Below are 17923 nucleotides of genomic sequence, written 5' to 3'. Positions count from 1 at the left end.
GGTATATTTGGCCTTTTGAGGTACTTTAGAGGATTGGAGAGGTAGCTTACAAGCTTGCCTTGCCACCTAGTTTGTCGAGTGTACATCAAGTGTTACATGTTTCTATGCTTCGAAAGTATGTCAGCGATCCGTCTCATGTTTTAGATTTCGGCACGGTTCAATTTGATGGTGATTTGACTTATGATGTGGAGTCGGTGGCCATTTTGGATCGGCAGGTTCGAAAGTTGAGATCAAAAGACATATCTTCAGTGTAGGTATAGTGGAGAGGTCAGCTAGTTGAGGAGGCTACTTGGGAGACCGATCGGGAGATGCGAAGGGAATATCCACACCTATTTGAGACTCCAGGTACGTTTCTAGACCCGTTCGATGACGAACGTTTGTTTAAGAGGGGGAGGATGTAACGACCCGGCTGGTCATTATGGGAATTGTAGCTATGTTCTCCCATTTATTGCTCCTTTATGATTTATAGATATTATGTGACTTGTCGGGGTGGTTGGTTCAGGGCCGGAGAGATTTCAGAATGAATTAAGATACTTAGTCTCAAGGTTGAAAGCTTAAGTTGAAATGGTTGACCGGTTATTGACTTATGTGTAAACAACTTCGGAATAGAGTTTTAATGGTTCTGTTAGCTCCGTTGGGTGATTTTGAACTTAGTAGCGTGTACAGATTGTGGTTTGGAGGTCCGTAGTTAAATTAGGCTTGGAATGACGAAAATTGGATTTTTGGAAAGTTTGACCGGGAGTGGACTTTTTGATATCGGAGTCAGATTCTGATTCTGGAAGTTGGAGTAGGTCCGTAATGTCAAATGTGACTTGTGTGAAAAGTGTGAGGTCAATCGGACGTGATTTGATAAGTTTCAGCGTCGTTTGTAGAAGTTTAAATTCCTTAGTTTTCATTAGGCTTGAATTGGGGTGCGATTCATGTTTTTGATGTTGTTTGAGATGATTGAGAGCTCGACTAAGTTCGTATCATATTTTAGGACATATTGGTATAATTGGTTGAGGTGCCGAGGGCCTCGGGTTGATTTTGGATGGTTTTCGATCAAAGTTTGAGTTTGAAAGACTGATGTAGCTGAAGCTTTCTAATGCGATCACACCTGCAAAACATTGGTCACAGGTGCGAGCTCGCGGAAGCGATCTGGGAAGCGCATAAGTAAAGGTTGAGCTGGGGACTGTGGAGCACATATGCGGAAGGTATTCCGTAGGTGTGGACTCGCACCTACGCGTGGAGGATCGCAGAAGCAGAAAAAGATTCAGGAGGCTGGTCCACAGATGCGTGCCCGCAGAAGCGGTTGGTCGGCTTAGTGGCCTCTGCAGATGCAGATGATGGACCGCAAAAGCACTTTTAAGCTCGGGTTTGGGCGATTCTTGAGAGGATATTTCGAGGGGTTTCTTGAGGTAAGTCCCTTGTGCTTATTTTTGATCAATAATCTTGTTCCCCATTGAATTTCCTACCTAGTTTGTGTGTATTTAAAGTGGAATTGGGAGTTTAAGGCTAGGGATTTGGAGAATTGAATTTGGGGATTTGGGTGACGATTTGGTGTCGGATTTTGGTAAATTTGGTATGGTTAGAATCATGGATGAATGGGCTTTCGGGTTTTGTGACTTTTAGCGGATTTTGAAACGTGGGCCTCGGGGTCGACTTTTGAGTCGATTTTTGACTTTTGATTAATAAATTAGTATTTTTCTTATGAAGTTGATTCCTTTAGCATGTGTTGATTATATCAAATTGTTTGTGGCTAGATTTGAGGCATTTAGAGGCCGTTTCGCGAGGCAAGGGTGTGTTGGAGTAGAGATTTTCCTTGATTGAGTTAAGTAACAATTCTAAATTTGGTTTTGAGGGTATGAAACACCGTATTACGTGTCAGGTATTTGGTTTTTGAGGTGGCGCACATGCTAGGTGTGTCACGACCCAAACCTATGGGCCGCGACGGGCACCTGGTACCTTACTCACCCGAGTACCAACATAACGTATCTTTTCATGTCATACTATCATAGATAACAGAGCCGGAAGGCTGCCGTGATATAAGTAGAATACAACATGTAATACCAACTTATACATAAGACATACGGGCCTATAAGACGAAAATAACTACTCGTACACTGAACATAGTCCGACAAGGCCATACAATCTTTTACGTACATGACATCTGTCTACAAGCCTCTAAGAATATATAATTTTCATAAAGGTCAGAACAGAGTCCCGCCATACCAAACAATACACGTCTAAATCATACTAACCAAACAAGCAACATTGAAGCAAATGGAGCGCACCAATATCTTCCGCTGAGCTGATAGCCTACTTGGAGGGCTCTCAACCTGCCTATCGGGACCTGCAGACATGAAATGCAGCGTCCCCAATCAACAGGGACATCAGTACGAATAATGTACCGAGTATGTAAGGCACATTAATAAGTACATAACAAACATGGAAGAAATATAGAGTAAATGACTCAACCTGTAAGTCTGGATAACTCTGTAAATCATGAAATAATTATAGTGTCATGTGTATACATATGAATGTCATGTCGTGCATAGGTACATGTTTCATAGCATCATAAGGCCTCTGAAGGCATCCCATCATATCATCTCGGCCACTGTGGGCAAAATTATTAACGTATACCAGCTGATCAGGTGGTGGTGCGTATATAACGTCGTAACCTTTTCCCATATCCCATATACATATACATACATATATACGCGTATATAACGCCATCTGGTCATGGGTCAATGTGCATGTATAAATGAATGCAATACATGAGAAATATGTCGATAAAATCTTTCTGAACGTCATAAGACCATTATGCCTCTGATTAATATCATGAAATAAACTTTATCAACTTATGTATTTTCTAAGACCCATGAATAGACGATATAATAATAAGACTTATAGGAGAATAAGAATATACACATCTCTAGCATTTTTACGAATAGAGTAATTTATGAAAGTTGTGCATTTCCTCGTTTCGTTCATGTCGTATAGATCATGCCAAAAGAAAGAAGGGCATAGCCTCAACATACCTGAGCCGATTCTCTTGACCATCCCTCTAACACATACCAATTGCGATGAAATACGTAACAACGAGATCGAAATAGGGAACAATTCGTATGAAATACCCAAATTTGGAAATTCATCTTTATAGGAAACTCTTTCTTAAGAGATAGGAAATAATATTTCAATTTCTGTGGAAAGAATCTTGGCTGAAATATTTGTAGAAGAACGTTAGTGTTGCTTGAAAATGAGAGTATAAATGTTGTAAGACTTACATCTCTCATTTGCCTCACATATATTACTTATGTCCCTAATTTGCCACATTTCATATGACTTTAAGAGTCATCTAAATCTTAAGGGGAGGGGCTGCCACGTTTTTGCCTCTTAGGCTTATCCAAGATCCTAATAAATTATTCACTAATTATTAATTAACTAGTTATTTCCCCCATTAACCAATAATCAACCAATTACTCATGTAATTAAGAATTATCTCAACTTACTTAACATACTACTCACTTTTAATGCACTTTATACATCTCACTATCATGGCCATGTGGTACCTTGTATTGTACTAGTCCATAAATATCGGGTATTTTAACTCGGGCCGTATTTTATCTCAAAATGTCAAATTTTGACGAAACTCATTTCCTTCGATTCGCTTACCCTCTCACCTTCACGAATTTACTTATCACTTGCTTAAAATAGCATAATGCTTATAATCTCAAATAATCTTATTTACGAACTTATATCGATTAACTTACGACGAAACTTTAACGTACAAAAATGCGGGATATAATATCTCATTTCCGAGCTGTCATCAATTTACTTATGGCATACTTTTACGTATGAAAATATGGGGTGTAACATCATTCTCCCCATTTGGAACATTCGTCCACAAATATTGATTGATGCACTTATCATTTCCATAACTTATGTCTTCTGAATACTTTAGTACTCTCCTTGCCATCTAGGCAACTGTTCTGTGAATAATTCCAAAGTCCAGTGCATTCCCCTCTTTAGAGCTCTTTCTTATACCATAACTTGTGGGCGGAATCCTTCCAATCTCGTAACTGCCGCTACCTTCTATCATGCAACTTGTATGACTGTGACCTTGTAAGTGCACCTATGCGACTCTTCTCTCCTTTTCCCTCTGGCTTTTAGCCAATCTCTAGGCCTCACTTTATAACATATACAGAATTATGACAAGTTGTCCCTCTGGGCGTCTATGGGTATACTGAAGTTCTTTTCTCGGTACTTTGTTGAACTTACGAATATTGTTATACCTTATTTCATAGCTCCGTTTATCCATCCGTATGACTTTACTGCATCTAGGTAGGTCATACTATACCATAACTCTTACTTCGATTTATCGTTACTGAGGTCTGCTACCAAACTCTAGGTTACTTTCGTTGCTTATCCCATATGCATAAATCTAAGTCCTTTAATGCTTCTTCACTACTGTTCATCTTAAGAATGACGACCTAATCTCATCTCATACTTTGTGACTTTTGTTCATCCATCGTTGATTCACCTCAATATTGTTCCACAATATACCACTGATAACTTGAAACTTCTTACGTAATACCTTGCCACTAGGGCTTACGTTGTATCGAGGAATATTTGAAGTGATTTTCCTGATCCATTTAGTGGCGATATTGTACTTCAATAACCGTATTTTATAGCATTCCAATGTGATTCACTTATGTGGGTATTTTAATCCCGTACAATTCATGAAATCCTCTTCAAATCATTACTCAATCGAAGGCCCAAACATCATCCTTTATCTATCACAATCACACCCTCATTCCACTCTAGATGCTATTAGTCTTAGACTCCTTTGAGTTTATTCAGGCTATACTGAGCTTTCTATAACTTAGAGAAACCATCAGCTCTCTTATTTTCATGAGCTTAATCTCGAGGACTTATCCATTCTCATCACCTTCTCACTTGTCCTTTCTCATCCTTACTCCTGTCATAAAACTTCATCGCTTTACTATACTTTAGCTTGCGACCTCTACGTATCTATTTATACTATTCACAACCTTATTTCAACTTGCTTGCACCATAGATTTTCTTATGTTATTCCGGAACATCAAGTGAGACATCACATTATCTCAAACTCTTCTTTACTCTTTTAGCTAGACCTCTCGATATTTCAAAACCATAGGTTGGAAGATATGCCACTGACGATGCCGCTACCATTCCTGGATACTGAATCCCAGCGCTTCTAACCTTCTATATGCAGTATGGATTATTCGCAACCTTCTACATTTGAGTATCTCGCATGTTGTTCATCTTTACCTTACTTACCTTAAAATCTCACATCACATCTTCTATCTCCTTCATGACCTTCCTTCCACATAGGTATAATTCACATCCACAACTTGAAGCTCTATTATAATATTTGCAACTCTGGTGAATACACTATCTGGTGGAAGCTTCATACTGACTTCTTATGAGGTTAGTACTCTTCTAACCGGCTTTTTCGTAGGGCCGTTTAGAATATGGCTATTGTACTATCTGTCTTGTACCTCTGATATTAAGAGTGATTCCGCTATGTTCTCCATCACAATTTCTATAATTTTCTGGGTCCAATGATCAGACTCCTGATTTACTTGGTTGATGTAACTCTTTAGTTTCCTCTTCCCTCTGATCAACCTTTATGTAAGTTTAAGCTATCTTCTAATCTACGGCTCAATCATTTCTTTTAACTTATACCAGAATCTTCTATGCCTGTATGTATGATTGACAACGTATATGCTGCATGTATAAAACTCTGAACTCTTAAGTGCGTTCATAACGTAACTAATTCTAGATCATTAATTGAATAATTCTTTTCATTCCTTCTCAGATTTCTTTAAACATAAGATATTACTTTTCCCGGTCTTTCTTCCCCCTTGTTGCGTGTATACTTAGCTTATCTTAGTTCCCATGCATGTTGGAATTCCATACCACTCATATGATCTTGAATATCACTTCTGATTTTACTTCCCATTTATTAGCCACGGTAGGTGCCACTTCCTTATGGAGTACATACAATGTCATTGTGAGACTGTTATTATAAGACCATTCCCTCTTTAGGTCACTGATTTTAGGTTGAAGCCTTATTCCTTATTTCCTCAGCTAGTCTTTCATTATAGTACTTAGGGAGGATCATCTGGCTCTTGTAAAGCTGTGAGCTTATTACACTGAATACTCGACAGAATTTTTGATGTCCTTCCTCGCCTATAATTCTCCGTAGTTTACGCTCATGTGCTTGTAGGGTTACTTCTGAACTTGATATTTTAACTGTCTTCCCAGTGGCATTCTCTTTTATTTCCCTAACACTTGTACGGTACCTTTAACTACCCCGACTCCTATCAGAATATTTCTCAAGGGTCACAATGTCTTATCTGCGAGACTGAATTCTCCTATTGGGGTTTACTATGTTTATCTTGCATGATCTGTTGATTTGTCTGTAACCTCTTGTCTAGCCATAACTAGGTTATTCCTGAATCAACTACTAACTATTCGTTGGTCCATTCTCATATCAATATTCCACATGATCTTTCTTGAGTTATTTCCTTTGTCTTAACTTTCTTCTCGCACTAGCTCCTTATTAATCAATAACATCTTGAGCAAGAACCCACACTTCCTTTCCTTGACGTTGTGTTTGCATAATGTTCTGGAATCGTAGCATATACGTAAGAGGTGAATAAGTGTAATCTCATTCCCCATTTTTTTACTGCCTTCTTCCTTTACCATTCCATGATTACTAGAACCACTTAATTCTAACTTCATGCCACATCACTCCATATTCCCCCCTTTAGGGGAGTGCTAAGATTTCGAGCTACGACAATCTACCTATAGATGTTTTACCTCTTCATCTTTGGCGATGACCCTTACTCGCCTTGCGGCAATCCTTCTATACCAAGGATAGCAAAATTACTTACTCATGAGGGAGACACCTAGTGTAACTGGCACACATAGTCCCTCAAGCTTAACTTTGCTCACATTTCTTGCTTTAGGAAGTGTCTTCCTTAATGACCATTGTCTGAATTTCTCATGAATTTTCTTCTATTGTCTATTCTATTATTGCCGGAACACAATATGAAATTCTCATGATGCTGACTATTATCAAATCACTCAGTCCCTAATTCATCTTTAGTTTATCTCGTTCACCTGCCCATACTGATTTTTTTGTTACTCTGGGATCTAACTTTTTCCTTCTGGTAATCATGTTAGAGTCACGAATTTATTTCTCGAAATGAGGATGTAACTGTATGACCTATACTTTTTTGTTGTCTTAAGGCCCATCACCTCTCGTCTCTTCCTTCACTTGACTATAGATTCTGTAATACTCTACCGTTGTCATCCATATATCATATCTTACTCATAATTCTTCATTATATCTCTTCTTATTTCCCTGCTAATATCTCTGTCTATCACTTTATTCTAAAAACTTCAACAAGACATTCTCTTGCTTTTAGCTCCCCTTGCTCCATCCACTGGCCCTTTGGGTTGCCTAACATTCTCTTTCTACTAGGGACAGGTGTCATACTAAGGTAATATTTATCTCTTCCAGGCTTCCAGTGCCTATCTCTGTAGTATTCATATCTAACTGTACAATTTTAGAGTGCACCATCCGGATGTCTCACAAGAAGATCTATTAGCACATTTGCAATATCCTTCGGAAACGTCAACTAATACAAACAATCCATCTACCATTTTGGGTTACTCTAACCCCAGCAGGATTCTGATATCCCGTCCTTTTCATAAACCATATATATTAGCTCCCATAAGGCATAACTTAGATTGGTGCGGCCAATTGTACATACCCCTGTTACTGTTCAAGGTAACTCAAAAGGCTTATATTCCTTTGCCTGAGTTGTAAATACTATTATTCTTCATTAAATGGGTGCCTCGTACCCTTCTTCATCTTGCTTCTTTTACTTGTTGAAACATGTACCTTCTGATTCTTTCATTGCTTTTTATCATAAGAGTGGATATGAATTCTTGCCTTAGGGATCCTTATCAAGAAGCTTACACATCTTAGTATACACGTGATCTGCTGAATACCTCATCTTTATCCATCATAAGCATGATGCAAAAATTGAGTTCCTCTGACTCAACTCTTTCACAGCTATATCCCTTACCAGTCGTCTTTCTGGATGTAGGCATCGTCGTATTATGAATAAGATAGATTTTAGAAAATTGAGTTCTTACAACTGAGCTCTACCACACGATCTAGAGTAAGAAGAAAGAGTGATAGTCCTAAATGCTCTGTAGCCTCCTGCTTATATGTGTGGTGCACAACACACCCATAAACAAGACTCTACTAGACACAGTTTATAGACTCCCTAGGACAGAACTACTCTGATACCATTTTTGTCACGACCCAAACCTATGGGCCGCGACGGGCACCCAGTATCTTACTCACCCGAGTACCAACATAACGTATATTTTCATGTCATACAATCATAGATAACTGAGCCGGAAGGCTGCCGTGATATAAGTAGAATACAACATATAATACCAACCTACATATAAGACATACGAGCCTATAAGACCAAAATAACCACTCGTACACTAAACATAGGCCAACAAGGCCATACAATCTTTTACATACATGACATCTATCTACAAGCCTCTAAAAATACATAATTTTCATAAAGGCTGGAACAGAGTCCCGCCATACCAAACAATACATGTCTAAATCATACTAACCAAACAAGCAACTCCGAAACAAATGGAGCGCACCAATATCTTCTGCTGAGCTGATAGCCTACTTGGAGGGTTCTCGACCTGCCTATCGGGACCTGCGGGCATGAAACGCAGCATCCCCAAGCAACAAGGATATCAGTACGAATAATGTACCGAGTATGTAAGGCATATAAATAAGTACATAACAGACATGGAAGAAATATAGAGTAAATGACTCAACCTATAAGTCCAGATAACTTTGTAAATCATGAAATAATTATAGTGTCATACGTATGCGTATGAATGTCATGTCGTGCATAGGTACATGTTTCATAACATCATCAGGCCTCTGAGGGCATCCCATCTTATCATCTCGGCCACTGTGGGCAAAATCATCAATGTATACCAACTGATCAGGTGGTGGTATGTATATAACGCCGTAACCTTTTCCTATATCCCATATACATATACATACATATATACACGTATATAACGCCATCTGGTCATGGGTCAATATGCATGTATAAATGAATGCAATACATGAGAAATACGTCAATAAAATCTTTCTGAATGTCATAAAACCATTATGCCTCTGATTAACATCATGAAATAAACTTTATCAACTTACGTATTTTTTAAGACCCATAAACAGACGATAGAATAATAAGACTTATGGGAGAATAAGAATATACACATCTCTAGCATTTCTACGAATAGAGTAATTTATGAAAGTTGTGCATTTTCTCGTTTCGTTCATGTCGTATAGATCATGCCAAAAGAAAGAAGGGCATAGCCTCAACATACCTAAGCCTATTCTCTTGACCATCCCTCTAACACATGCCAATTGCGACGAAACACGTAACAACAAGATTGAAATAGGGAACAATTCGTATGGAATACCCAAAGTAATAACGTTGCTATTTAAAATTCATCTTTGTAGGAAACTCTTTCTTAAGAGATAGGAAATAATATTTAAATTTCTATGGAAAGAATCTTGGCTGAATTTTTTTTAGAAGAACGTTACTGTTGCTTGAAAATGAGAGTATAAATGTTGTAAGATTTACATCTTTCATTTGCCTCACATATATGATCATGTCCCTAATTTGCCACATTTCATATGACTTTAAGAGTCATCTAAATCTTAAGGGGAGGGGCTGCTACGTTTTTGCCTCTTAGGCTTATCCAAGATCCTAATAAATTATTACTAATTATTAATTAACTAGTTATTTCTCCCATTAACTAATAATCAACCAATAACTCATATAATTAAGAATTATCTCAACTTACTTAAAAATACTACTCACTTTTAATGCACTTTATACATCTCACTATCATGGCCATGTGATACCCTGTATGGTACCAGTCTATAAATGCCGGGTATTGTAGTTCGGACCGTATTTTATCCCAAAATGTCAAACTTCGATGAAACTTATTTCCTTCGATTCGCTTACCCTCTCATCTTCACGAATTTACTTATCACTTGCTTGAAATAGCATAATGCTTATAATTTCAAAATAATCCCATTCACGAACTTATGTCAATTAACTTACGACGAAACTTTAACGTACGAAAATGCGGGATGTAATATCTCATTTTCGAGCTTTCATTTGTTCTTTTAATAGTAATTCAAAGTAAACACTTATTCTAATACTATTCCATTTTGGTTATAGACTATTAGCTCATTTCAAGTCTCTTGTAGGGAATAAAGCACAACCAGAAGACTCCATAGCTGAAGGTTACATAGTTGAAGAAGCTTTAACTCTCTTTTCCCTCTATTTTGAGGGTATTGAATCAAGGGTAAATAGGCCTAAACGTGTAAATAATGAACCAAATCATATTGAGCCTTCCGATATGTCATCTATGTTCCCTCGGCAAGCTAAACCAGTTGGAGGCTCCTCCATATTCCGCTTGACTTCTTTGGAGAAGACTCAAGCTCATCGATATGTGTTACTTAACTATGATGCAGTGAAACTATATATTGAGTAAGAAATTTTAATTGATTAAATTTTTGATAAAGGGTTTAGAGTGAAGCAATTAAAATTGATACATTTAAATCCTTTCTAGTGAATTTAGGGAGCACATAAGAAGAAGTTCAAGAGGCTGAAGGCCTTCAGTAACAGAGATAGAGAGGAGAGTTAATGGGGAGTTTCCTGATTGGTTTTCAAAGCGAGTAAGTGCATTGTAGTATATTGTTTGTCTATGTATAGCTCTCTTTCTTGCGCGACTATATTTTTATACTTCTATTGCAAAGAAGTGGGTTGCAAATAGGCTAAAGATGTGGTATTCATTCAATGACCCACTTAAGAGCAGAGATGAGATTACGGATAATGTTCCGAATTGGATTCCACGAGATCAAAGGACTACTTATTGTGATAACCGTTTTAAAGAAAAAACTAAGGTATATATTCAAACTCTTCGATTGGTATGTGTAATTATATACTTATTTGTTGGTATAGTTAACTTTCAAGTATCTTATTTGTAAGGAAACATTTAAAAGAAATGTTGAAATTCAGAAGCTGCAAACCGTTTCACATATCGGTGGATTCAAGCCTAACTCTAGAAGAAGATATGAAATGGTGAAAGATGTTAATTCATATAGTTTACTTTAGTTATTAAACTTACAACTATTGCTACTTAGTTAAGTTATTTGGACTTGGTTTTTCATTTATAGAGAATTGAGACTGGACAAAAGCCTGGACGAGCACAACTTTATCTTGCTACTCATAGGAAACATGATGGATCATATGTTAATGAGGCGAAAAAAGAGATATGTATAAAATTTTATTTGTTACAAAAGTAATAAAATTATGGAAGCTTATCTTTTTGGATATCATTGTTTGTTCTGTCATATGAACTCATCTCTTTTCTTTCTACAATGGGCTATGTGAATACTATATTTAGGAAAAGATTGGTCAAGCTTTGAGTCAAAGCACCATAGATGAGTCTGAAATTTCGCCAAATGATGTTGTTGGTAAGGTGTTAGAAAAAGAGCACTCTAGAAGAGTAAGTTGCTTGGGATTAGGAGTTGTCCCTAACAAAGCTTTTAAACACACAAGGCAACGTTTTGGCGTTATGAATAGTTCAAGTTATAATAATGGTTCATGTTCTTCTGTGTGACAAGATAAGTACAATCAAGTTTTGGATGCTCACAATGAAAGCAAAGAGAATTACGCTCAAATTATGAATGCTCACACTCAAATGATGAATTCTTTCAAGGCATATATGATAATGAAAGAAGGAAGTATACGTGAATAATTTGTTGGGATCTTTGTTCCTCCTCCTACTACAACGGTAAAAAGTAATTCATAATTTTTTTTATATCGAAAGAGTTGAAAAAAATAGTTCATCTTCCAATGTTGTTGTTGCATCTGTTGTTCCTCTTCTTGCTGCATTTGTGCTATTTTATGAACCAAACAACAAGACTCACGGTAAAAAAGGCTTTAAAATGTGGTATATATGTTAAAAGATGGTTCTTTTTTACATACCATCTTGTTTTTGTTTCTGTTGCATCTGTTGTTTTTCTTCTTGCTGTTGTTGTTTTGGTCTATGAATGAATCTAACGTCAAGAATTTACTGTAAAAATAGCATTAAAATATGGTAATACGTGTAGAAATGGATCTTTCTTATTTACAATATTGTTTTTGTTGCTGTTGCATCCTATGTTTTTCTTCTTGGTGCTGATGTGTTGTTTTTATGAACAAAATAGCAAAAAATCACTGTAAACAATGATAGAATGATGTGGTTAAAATTGAATCTATTTTATACACCCATGTCGTTTTTGTTGTTGTTGCATCTTATGTTTCTTTTCTTGTTGTTTCACTATTTATACGCCAAACAGCAAGCATAAAAATAGTGTATATATATCACGACCCAAAACATAGCATATCGTGATGGCGCCTAACGTAGTACTAGAAAAACCGACACTTCAAAATACTTCCACATTTTTTAATGAAAAATAAGTATAACACGGGTTTAAATCATCAAAACTCTCAAAATGGATAGAAAGTCAAAACCAATATAGAAAGTCCTAATATCGGGGTGTCACTGAGTACATGAGCGTCTAAGCAACATAGATCTGGGAGTACTGTCTATAATAGTCTAAAACTAAATACATAAAAGCGGAAAGATAGGGAATGAGAGACAAGGTCCGCGAAACGCTAGGCAGCTACCTTGAAATCTCCAAACGATCAACTGTGCAAAGAAATCAACATCCACCGTGTCTGGAAACACCTAGATTTGCACACCATGTGTAGGGTGTAGCGTGAGTGCAACCAACTCAGTAAGTAGCTAGACTAAATAAAGGACTGGAAGTAGTGACGAGCTTCACAGTTATGGTTCAATTACAGTAATTTCAACATAATAAGGTAGGCATGTTTTCAAGTTCGACAATATATGCCATAATAGTTAATCCATGTCAATTTCAAGTAAAACAGAATATAATATTCTCATAAATTACAAGACTTTGATATATGACAGTTGAAGTGCAACAGAAATGAAAGTCAAATGCATCTTCTCAGAGCAACAATCACTCAATCCTCCTATTCACTCCAACCTCACAATCACTCATTCCTTACAGTCACGCATTCCTCTCAATCGCTCAGCATTCGGCACTCGCACTCGCACTCGCACTCGGCACTCGCATTCAATAGGTACATACATTCACTGGGGGTGTGTATAGATTCCGGAGGGGCTCCTTCAGCCCAAGCGCTATAACAAGCCAATCATGGCATAATGCAATGAAACATGATTCGGCGTGCAGCCCGATCCCATAAATATCCTCACAATCAGGCCCTCGGCCTCACTCGATCATCAACCTCTCCCGTATCTCGGGCTCTCAAAAATCATGATAATCAGCCCAAACAACAATGATATAGTGCATCAATAATGAAAAAGAGAGACTGAGATGTAATATGTAAGTAAAACTGTGACTGAGTACAAAACAGCAATTTAGCAGATAACTCAACATGTACACGACCTTTATGGGTCCCTACAGTGCAAACAGATAGTCTAAACATGATTTCTAACATGATTTGTAGTTCAATTTCTCTATTACATGGATAATGAACGGATAACAACAGATTATTCAACTACACAGTTGTATGAAATTGACCATGTCACAATTCCTACGGTGCACGCCCACACACCCATCACCTTATTACAACCAATATTTTCGTATGTAAAAGTACGCCATAAGTAAATGAGTAAATTACCTTTCCATAAAATACATCCACCGATAATATATTGGAACACTTTGTATTACTTCATCCACTAAATGGACAGTTAAATAAACCATTACAGTAAAAGAAAATGGAGGGAACAACATTTCTAGGTGGCAAAGTGTGAGTACAATCCGATCTTGTATCTTTTTGAGGTCCGTAAGGCTTAAGCTTTTCAGACAAAGGTATCTAAAAAAGGAAGAAATCTCTACCAAGAGCGCAACAACATGATTTGGAAGCATATTTTGAATTGTTATGGGTAACAATTATTCTATAATGATGTGGCAATCATGGCTTTATAATCCAAAAATCCTCTTTTGATCCAAATCAATATAATGAGAAATATTACTTGAGTAACCATCTGGCAGTGAGACATTCTTTAAATTTTTGAGGAAGGAAATTTTCTTCTCCTTTGGAACAGCAAAAGCAGCAGCCGACATTCCTCATTCTCATCAGGCCAAAGATCACGTCTTATGCCCATATCTTGTAGATTATTTCGAGCCTTAACATGATCCTTTGATTTGCCTTTTTTATTTAGCAAAGAATATATAATATTGTCAAACATATTTTTTTTCGATGTGCATAACATCTAAGTTGTGGCACAATAAGTTGAATTCCCAATATGAAAGATCAAAGAATATTGATCGAGGTTCATTTGGGATTTCGAGCCCGAGAATAGTTCCGTATGGTGATTATTTGGTATCATTCAAAGTAGTTTAAGTATGATTAGGCGCGTTCGTAGCAAGTTGGAAGAACTTGAAGTTCATAAGTTATTCAATTTGGTTTGGAGTGTGATTCTTAGTTTTGGTATTGTTTCTCATGTTTTGTGAGGCCGGGCATGCCAGTTTCATGATTTCGAACTCGTTGGTATATTTGGACGAGGCCTCAGGGGCCCCGGATGCCATTCGGATGATGCGCGAAAGTCGTTTGGACTTTGAGAAAATGGCTGAAGCAGCATAGCTTCTGGTGCTATCGCACCTGCGATGAGCTAGTTATAGGTGCGAGCTCGCTGAAGCGAGCCAACGATCGTAGAAGTAGAAGCGGCCTGGCATGGGCTGCCTAGGGATCGCAGAAGCGGAGCAAGTACCCACCTGCAAAAGTGCAGGTGCGAAGAAGGCAAGCGAAGAAGCGGTCAAGGCCACAAGTGCGGTACGTGCGCCGCAGACTCATGCTCGCAGAAGCGGGCCATTGTCCACAAATGCGGAAGTATGCTAGCAGGGGGAGAGCCGCATCTGCGATGCATTTTTCGCAGATGTAGAGCCGCAAAAGCGGCCAATCCTCCGCATAAGCGGAAATCGTTGGAGGTAGAAGGGTCCATTTAATACGGGACTTAGGCCATTTTGGCTCATTTATTTCACTTATTGGGCGATCTTTGGAGCTTCTTAGAGATGGGTTTTTACCTAGCTATTGAAGGTAAGTAATTTTCATCCAATGTAAGTTAAATACATAGATTATGAGTAGATTTTAACATAAACAATTATGAAAATTATGGGTTCAGTTGAAAAACCTAGGTTTTAATAGAAATGGAATTTAACCACGCAAATGATTATGAAATTGGGTGAAAATGATATATTTGAGTTCGTGAGGTTATGAGTAACAATTATCTTCGAATATTTTTAGAATCCGGGCAAGTGGGCCCAAGGATGAATTTTAGGAATCTCCCAATTTGGGTTGGGTAATTACTCTAATAGTTAAATTATGAAATTTTGAACATGTATTGATTGATTTATATAATATTTGACTAGTTTTGGGTTGTTTGGCACCGAGTTGTGGATTTAAAGCATATTTGTGGATCGGAAGTGAGCTTGAGAATGAGGTAAGTCTCTTGCCTAACCTTGTAAGAGGGAACTCATCCCCTTAGGTGTATTCTTCCTGCGAATTACTTGTGTGGGGAGCTACGTACGCATTAGATGACGAGTGTCCATGCGTAGCTATATTCCATGAGATGTTCTGATAGTCTTAGATTTACATCATGCCTTGATTGTACTGTTATGTTTATTATGCATATTAATTGTCTTAAATAAAGCTGAGATTAGGGATTGTAAGGTTGAAACTTTCTAATTTAGATTTCTTATTTTTGGGAAGAATTGAGGAATATATAATAACTTTGAGAAATCCATGTCTACTCGCATCGCAAGTACTTCTGCGAGTGAGGTAAACTTTTCTACTCTCATGGGAGCGAGCCGTTTGCCTCAACAGGTTAATAGATGCATCTATGATTTATGTTGTTTGACCCTCGGCAGTGCACTCGGTATATTTTTGGATCGGGCCGTACGATCTCGATATAAATCGTGCGTAATAATATTCGGAGCCTGATTTCACTTGATATTACTTTATGGCCTGAGAGGTTGTAAATTATTAAATGATAGAAATTAATTTGGGTTAACGATATTGGTTAGAGATGTTGAAATTTATTATCAGTTATGGGTTATTGTTATCGTTTCCATGGCTTATACCTGTTTACAATTATTGTATTTTATTGTTGGCCCATGGTAAGTGTCGATGCCGACCCCTCGTCACTACTTTTTCGAGGTTAGACTGGATACTTACTGGGTACATGTTATTTATGTACTCATGCTACACTTCTGCACTAATCGTGAAGGTTCTGAGGCAAGTGCATCTGGTAGTTATCCCTGCGCACACTCCTGATACTTCGAGACTTAGTGGTGAGCTACTTTCCGAGTCCGTTCTGCAGCACCTGGAGTCTCTCTTTTGCTTTTATTTTCTGTCTACTCCATTTTAGACAGTAGTTTAGTGTTTTGTATATTCTACTAGTAGCTCATACATTTGCGACACCGGATCTTGGAATTATGCTAGTAGATATTTGATGGTTTTTGAGTATTTACTTCACCACACTTGTTCTTATATTAGTTTATGCTTTACTTTTATTAAGTTTTCACCTCTTACTTACTTAACAAATAAAAATCCACTATTTCTAAACTGTTAAAAAGGAATAAACACATGGCAAGTTCACCGTTGGATTGCCTAGAGGGCGCCATCACGGCCTATAGGTGAAATTAGGTCGTGAAAATATGGTATCAGAGCACTATGTTCATGTGGGTCTCACAAGTTATGAGCAGGCCTTATAGAGTCTTGCGGATCGGTGCGGAAACATCCGTACTTATCTTTGAGAGGCTATAGAGTGTTAGGAAACTACTCTTTCTTCATCTCGTATCGTGCAGTTGATGTTGTGCTAAGTATCTTATTCTTATTCTCTCGCAGATGGTGAGAACGTGATCTCATCCAATTTTACACGTCAATTCAAGGTTATGAAACAGTCGAATGCAATGAAAGTACCCACCAAGAGTCGGGGTCGATTTCTACTGGGAGCTATATATGTGAGTTAAGAGTATATATTGTAGTATGTGAATTTGACTATATCAATATACACTTCCACCAATTGGAGTTGTTTTTAAGTCTAATTTAAAACTAAGAGTGCAAGTTGAGAAATAAAACTAAGAAATTGGTTTTGTTTTTTTTCATGTTTTATAAAAAGCCTAGGGCTATGACCATCGCCTAGGTGTTTGCCTAATGGGATATAAACATTATTGCTTGTTTTATTGATCGGGGTGTACTATAGCTATCAGCACTCAATTACCCACTCAGTACCTCTCGATCAGAGAGTGATTTTGCCCAATTTGGCTTTCTCAAGTCTAAATGGGTATTACACAAAATGGTTGATAAAAGCTCAAGTTGGGTTATTACTATCTCTAGGTTGAACCCTTTAATTGGGATTATCAATCTATCAGTTGACTTAATTTCTTGTTAGCCATGTTTTCCTAGACTAAGTCTCTCTTTCTCAAGTAGAGACCAAGTCAAATAGGCATGAACTAATATTTGTAACCATTAATTCCACAAATTAAAGCATGAACAAGGCTAAATAATAAACACCCATTCATAAACAAGCATTAAATTAAACACCCATAAGGTTACACACTAGGGTTGGGTCACAACCCTAGTGAAAATCTAGCTACTCATGCTTGAAATTGAAGAAAAAGAAGAAGAAATGATAATTAAACTCATATTGCAAGATT

The sequence above is a fragment of the Nicotiana tomentosiformis genome, chromosome 2 (assembly GCF_000390325.3).
Source record: "Nicotiana tomentosiformis chromosome 2, ASM39032v3, whole genome shotgun sequence".
Lineage (NCBI taxonomy): Eukaryota > Viridiplantae > Streptophyta > Magnoliopsida > Solanales > Solanaceae > Nicotiana > Nicotiana tomentosiformis.
This window is presented reverse-complemented; position numbering follows the sequence as displayed.